The sequence below is a fragment of the Chinchilla lanigera genome, unplaced genomic scaffold, assembly GCF_000276665.1.
Source record: "Chinchilla lanigera isolate Chin_1 unplaced genomic scaffold, ChiLan1.0 scaffold00061, whole genome shotgun sequence".
Lineage (NCBI taxonomy): Eukaryota > Metazoa > Chordata > Mammalia > Rodentia > Chinchillidae > Chinchilla > Chinchilla lanigera.
In genome coordinates, this window is record NW_004955462.1 from 14,292,976 (window position 1) to 14,300,030 (window position 7,055).

Genomic DNA, 7,055 nt, shown 5'->3' on the forward strand with positions numbered 1-7,055 from the left:
ATAATGGAATACATGAAAAATGTGAGAAGATAATAAATGAGCATATATTTTGGCTCAGCATGCAGAGAACTAAATATCATGTCTTTATTGAACATATAGTATGTGCCTTAACTGGTTTAAAACCTAACTCCTCCAAAAGTCAGTATCTCCATAACTGATTCCAATGACATCAAAGTAGATGAAATATCAAAGAATTCAGAAGAATGATCATAAAAATGATCAGTGAACTAAAAGGGGATTAAAGTAAACATCAGATTGACGGGGGAAGGTAATGCAAGATATGAAAGAATACTTTGATACAAAGAATTAAAGATCCTGAAGAAAAGCAGACGTAAGTCTTAGAAAAGCTCAACAAGTCAAAGAGAAACTTTAGTGGAACAACTCACCAGCAGGTCTGATCAAGAAGAAGACAGAATTTTAGGACATGAAGATAAAGTTGGTGAGTTATTATAATTAAATAGTAACAAAGAAAAATATGACAAATTATGGAAAAATGCAAGACCCCAGGATACAATTAAAAAACCAAATTTAAGAATCTTTGGAATATAAGGGAGGCTGTAAATATAGACTACAGGCATAGAAAATCTATTCAGTGAAATGACAGAAAATTTTCCAAAGCTTGAAAAAGATGGAGATGGAGTTTCCTCCAAAACTAAAATAGAGCTACCACTCGACCCAGCTATACCACTCCTCACCATATTCCTGAAAGAAAGTCAGCACACCTATGTTTATTGCAGCACATTTCCCAATAGCTAAGCTATGGAAACAGCCTCCATGCCCATTGACAGATGAATGGATAAAGAGATACGGCATACATACACAATAGAATATTATTCAGCTATAATAACAGAACCATGATTTGCAGGAAAACGGACGGGACTGGAGACCATCACATTAGGTGAAATAAGCCAGACTCAGAAAGTCAAATATCATATTTTGTCTCATTTGAGGAGTCCAGGACAGAAAGAGGGAAAGGGAGAAGGGGGAAGGAGTGAGGGAGGGAGAGAGAGAATGAAAGGAGAAAAATGGAATCAGAGGAGGAGGGAGGAGAAAAGGAGCTGGGTAATGGGGAGGATGATCAGAGTATATTACACACAGGTACAAATATACCAAAATGGAACCCACTAGTCTATATAACTAATATTCAATAATGAAAAATACATATTAGGCCTGGGCATGGTAGCACACTCCTGTAATCCCAGCACCCAGAAGGCTGAGGCAAGAGGATCCCTATGAGTTTGAGGCCAGCCTGGACTGCATAGTGAAACCTAACTGGTTTAAAACCTAACTCCTCCAAAAAGTAAAAAAAAAAAACAAAAACATTAAAAGCCAGGTGTAGGGCCAGGGGTATATATAGCTCAGCGGTTTAAGCGCTTGCCTGGCAAGCCTGAGGTCAGAGTTTGACTCCCGGTACAAAAAAAAAAAAAAAAAAAAAACAGGTGTGGTGGCCCATGTTTGTAATCCCAGCAGTTGAGAGGCTAAGACAGGAAGAGTAAGAGTTTGAAACCAGCCTGGGCTACATGGTGAATTCAAGAACAACCTGGCTTTTATAGCAAGACACTGTTTCAAATAGATAGATAGACGATAGATAGGTAGATAAATAGATAGATAGATAGATAGATAGATAGATAGATAGATAGATAAGAGGAAGAAAAGGAGGAGGAGGAAGACACAGGCAGAGTCCACTTGTCTAATTTAATTATCAGGGAAAAAAACCTTAAATTTTAAAATGTAAAATTTGCTGTATTACAAAAATCAGTTACTATGGCTGGCTGGCAAGCAAAGAAATTGTCCTTAAAAGCTAAGACAATTCAGAGAAGAAGAAAATCATTTCTATTTACCGAAACACATTGAGGGAAAACTGCTCTCTTGTGCCCCTTCCTGGGGCCAGCCCTTTGTAGTCTGGACGACCTGGGCAGAAGTCCTGTCTTCATCCCTGTGAGCTGGGCAGGAGGGAGAGCACCTGGCTTGTCATATGTGCTCTGGGTTAAACTGAATTAAAAGAGAGAGAGAATGTGAAAGATCAAAAGCACAATAAGAAGATGAAATAGCAGCAAAGCAGGGTGAACAGGGGAAGAAAGACCTCATTTTCAGCTAGGCACCCATCACCCCTTCCCAGCGCTTTATGGCAGCAACTTGGCACGGCTCCAGCCAGCCAGGGAGGAGAGGAGATGGCAGAATGATATTGCTCAGGGGAATTTGCCATGCTCTTTGATTCCGCTGCTTTTGGCAGGTGCATTTTCTAAATTACATACTGAGGTGGCAGGTTGTTTCTACCCACCCCTGCGCCACCTTGCAAACGAAGCCTTGGATGGTGATAGACATTTCAGAGCAAAGCCAGGAGGCTCCTGGGTATACTGGAAAACCGATGCTCTCGCCAGAAGCAAACTTGACTGGTGGGGGATGGTGGATGCGGTAGCTGGGGGAACCCCAGCCTTCCGCAACCTGCTAGCTGATCAGAACGGGTGAGGGTCCCGGGGCGCAGGTAGCCAAAGTGGCACACTTGTGGCTTTCAGAGAGTCTGATCTTAAGAGTAATTGAAAACTACAGTGAATGTTTAAATACTAAACAGCCTGTTACAGTAAAAGGCACAGTACCCTTGATCTGCCTCAAAATACTCCTCAAAATTGATGGGCTTCAATGCACTTATCCCATCCTTATTGCCTCTGAAGCAGATCTGGAAGTCCTCTATGTGGTGAGTCTTCAGTTGCACTATCATGGCTGCCTCAATGTCCTGAACTGATTCAAAACGTTTACCTTGCATGGTCATTTTGACTTTGGGGACGAGTCAGAAGTCACATGGTGCCAGATCCGGTGAATAAGGTGGATGAGGACGCACCATGATGTTCTCAGGCCTGCCTTTCCACCTGATGACACACAGCAGCAGCATTCACTGTACTTCTGGTTACACTTCATAAAGACACAAAGAGGCCTTCCAGAACTGCTGCAGAGAGTGCCAGGCACGATGGTACAGTGTGTTTAAAGTCGGGGGGAGGTGTGTCGAGGAGAACTGATGCCAATGTATCTTTTCCTGTAGTAATTTTTTTAAAAATGGAAATGTGCATGTGTATCCCTCTCTGAAACCATTTCCTCGTTTATAAGAGGAAATGATACCACCTAGGTGGGGTTTTGCGCATCACGTGATGCCTGGTCCAAGTTAGCACCAGTGCAGAGAGCCCAACATACATGGCATTGTCTTGGTGCCACAGTGACTTCATGTGTTACTCAGGTGCTTATTTCACACTAATGTGCTGAGGATCAAGTGCAGGGTCCTATCTATAGGCTCTTAGCAAAGGATGCAGGGAATTTACAGTATGTTAACTTTCATATTTTAAAGCCAAATCAAGTCCAACTCAGGATCTTCAGATCAGGTTATCAGGCTGCCAAGTGGAAGGAATGCCAGGGCAGTACATCTTGGGTTTGGAAAGGTAAGTGGCAACAGCTTGCCAAGAAACACTTGCAGACATGATGAAGAAGACCTGTGATCTGAGCCGACTGCCTGACACCTTGGAAGGGGCTGGGGTGTAGCTCAGTGGCATCTCGGCAAGCATGACGCTCTGGGTTCAGTCTTTAGCACTGGAAAAAAAGAACTAGGACTTTTCCTACAGTGGGTGAAGGGCTGTGGAATCTGGCCCTATCTGAATTAATTTTGTAAATTAGTGATTGAGTTAAGACAGGAACTATGCTTATTGAAGTTGGAAATTAACTGGGGTGGGGGAAACAAGATTTCAGCAGGATGAAATCACTGTGCTATTCAGTAGGTAAAAATGTAAAAATCTGTGCTTGTGTTAAATAAAGAACACAGCTGGAAAGCACAGGCTAGAGGAAACCAGCATCACATTTATACATATAAAAAAGAAAGCTACATTTAAAAAAATAAATCAGTGTGAATCACTGGTGCAAGGTGGCTGCCAAAAGAGCTCAGGCAATCTTGGGCTGCAGTAATAAAAGAGCAGTGCCCAGAAAAAGAGAAGGAACGGTTTCAATGTACTCTAACACTTATTCAAACTGGAGGCTTTCTGGAGAGAAAATAACCAGAAAAATGGAAGGTCTGGAAGGTCACATGGTCTGAGAAACAAGTGAATAAAATGGAGACAGAAGATGGATAAAGTAGATATGGTTAGTTTAAGAATAGGGGATGTAGAAGCCACTTCCTTTCTATCTTTAAGTGAAAGAAAAGCTCTCTTATGGCGGAGGTTCAGATAAATTCTGTGTAGGACCATAGGACTGAACACTAAAATACGAGACTTCAAAAGTGGTCTTGTAAACGGGGCATGGTGGTGCACATCTGAATCCCAGTATTCTGGAGGCTGAGACAGGAGGATCCCCACGAGTTCAAGGCCAGCCTGGATGACAGTGAGTTCAAAGCCAGGCTGAAATACATAACAAGACACTGTCTCAAAGAAAAAAATGGGTTTTAAAAGATTAAAATTTAGTTCTGTTTGTAGAGGGGACTCGTGGTCATAAGATGGCTGCTACAACTCCAGGTACCATGATCCATAATTAAAGACAAGACGTGAGAGACAGGTCACATCAGAAAGCTGTAATCCCCTGCTTCTTTTATGAGGGAGAAAAATGACTTTTCCAGAAACTACCTGCAGATGTATTTTATTCTATTGGCCAGAACAGAATCCAATGGCTCCCCATAGCTATAAGGGAAACTGGAAAATTGAATGTCTGGCAATAGGGTAGCTCAGACAAGCTTTAATCAATTTTAATTCAGTCAAAAAAGCCAAAACCCTAAGCATAATGGAGTGGAAAATAGGAAGAGTTTGGTTCTTGATGACATTACAGAGCTGAACAAGAGCCAACTTTCAGTCTTATAAGGGGGGTAGAAAAATAAATATGTGTTTGATTAAGCTGTTGCTGTCAAGAGTCTCTGATCCCTAAAGGCAAATGCACCTTAATGGCTACAACACTGTTTGCGAAGGCGACTGGGAATATGTCCAAATGCACTATTTGCAGTTCCCATCTGCTGAACCACTTAGTGTCCACTCTGTTCCAGGCACTGGTGAAACTAGGATGGAAGGTGAACAAAACCAGGCAAATCCCTGCCCTCGTGGAGTTTACAGTCTAGTGGGAAGACAGGGGCCAGAGAAACAACCTAAGAAGGAGTACAAACAATGAATTCCCGCGATGTGTGAAGATGAGGTCCCTGTTACTATTGGAGCATATAAGAAGCTGCTGCGGAAGTGAAATCTCACGAGAAGTGAGTACAGTATGAGATCTGAATATGCAAAGTCAGGCTGCTGTTTCTGCCCAGAGGGCCTCTGCCTCTTCCTTATATTTGGTTGACTTATCTACCATCTTACTGAAATCTCCTCAGTTTCAGTCCTTTTCAGAATCACTCTTCCAAGAACTTTTACTGACCTTTCAACTGGAAGTGACCTATTTTTTCTTTCTGAAGCCCCACTGGATTCTACCTTAGAGTCTGAGCATTTGTTTCAGTGAGGTTCCTCCTCACTCCCTACCCGCTGCACTCGCTCTGTAAGACGCAGGGGATCTTATCCTCACGGTATGTGTCTAGTAACCTAGTTTGTTGCCCTGCACTTAGTCAACATTCAAAATTCCAGCTTGTGGTCCTCCTGCCTCAGCTTCTGAAGAAGCTGGGATTCCTGCCTCCACATTTATTTTAACTAAATTATAAAACTGCATCTTAGAAGTGTTTACCCCATCCAGCTGCAGAAAAGATAGGATAGTTTACATTGAAGGGGGTGATGTATGGGGGACATTTAACAAAGCCATACACCCAGAACTTGGGATTCTTTGCTATAAATTGAGTTTTTAAAAAAACCCACTAAAGTGTATTAATAATGGTTATTATTTGGGTTGGGATGTAGATTAGTGGTAGAACACTTGACTAGCATGCGTGACGTTCTAGGTTTGCTACCCAGCATCACATATATAATAATAATAATAATAATAATATTAATAATAAATAATAAGCCGGGTGTGGTGGTGCACACCTGTAATCCCAGTGCTCAGGAGGCTGAGGTAGGAGGATAGTTGCAAGTTTGAGACCAGCCTGGGCTACAAAGTGAGCTCAAGCCAGCCTGAACTGGGTAGAGACCCTGTCTCAAAAAGACGAATAATAATAATAATAAGTAATTATTACTATTAACTGTCATCACATATATGTTCATCATTTAGGTTATTACAACCCTTATTCCCTAGCATAAGGGCCAAGGTGCTTGGATTGCTCAAGGACGTGAAGTACCTTTCACATCTTTGATGTGATCTGGCTCTGTTCAGTATGCTAAGGGTGACAGTTGTCTTGGAAGGCACAACGTTTTCTTAAATTCACACACTGTAAATCTTCATAATGGATTTATCGAAGGGACGCTAATTAGGAGGCACTGTAACATCCTTGCACTGTTGCTAGCAGACGCCCTGGGAGATCACCTGGGACCCAAAGATAGGAAGAGGTGGTTCCCTTCGCAATCGCTGTGTCCTCAGGCATAGCATTTCCCCCCGGCATTGTGTCTTGTCACAGTGCTTTTCACTATGGACCCGGGTCAGGCCACACTCCAGCAGGGAGTTCAGTAGTTATCCTCTGGGTGGAGGTATTACCAGCTTCTAAAGCTGTGGTGGGCAAGCAAACTTCCAGTGGCGCTAAGTTCAAAGCGGCCATGGATCGCGCCGAGTCGGGTCCGGGGAAAGGGAACCCCAAAAAGAACCAAGGTGTCTTTCTCCTGCCCAGCGTACCGGGGGGACACCGCCAGGCTGTGCGTTGACTCGCGCTTGGAGCAGCTGCCTCCCAACCCAGAGAAAACTCGCTCCTCGCGGCGGCAGTGGACACAAGGGACCTCCACACTACAGGGACCGGTGCCAGTGTGACTTTTCTGTCCCCATCACTGCCTTCAGAGGAAAGGACAGCAGCGTCCCTGCAGGCTGGCGTCGGGGACGTGCGCGGAGGCCGAGCCTGAGCAGGGGCGGGGTGGGCCGGCACCCCTAGCCCGAGTCCAGAGCTCCTGGTCCTCCTCCTCCCCCGCGCCGTCACTGGCTGCACCGCCGCGGCCCCGGCACAATAGAAGCTCCGCCCTCGCTCCGCGCCA

At 44.0% G+C, this 7,055-nt stretch overlaps 1 protein-coding gene across 1 annotated transcript in view; it reads left to right on the top strand.

Moving 5' to 3' along the window:
- Nucleotides 1-6,943: 6,943 nt before the first annotated feature.
- The window catches only part of Olfml2b (olfactomedin-like 2B), a gene marked incomplete in the record, with an annotated part of 36,658 nt that continues 36,546 nt past the window's right edge, over nt 6,944-7,055 (top strand). Inside the window, 1 exon segment of the mRNA XM_005398284.2 lies at nt 6,944-7,055.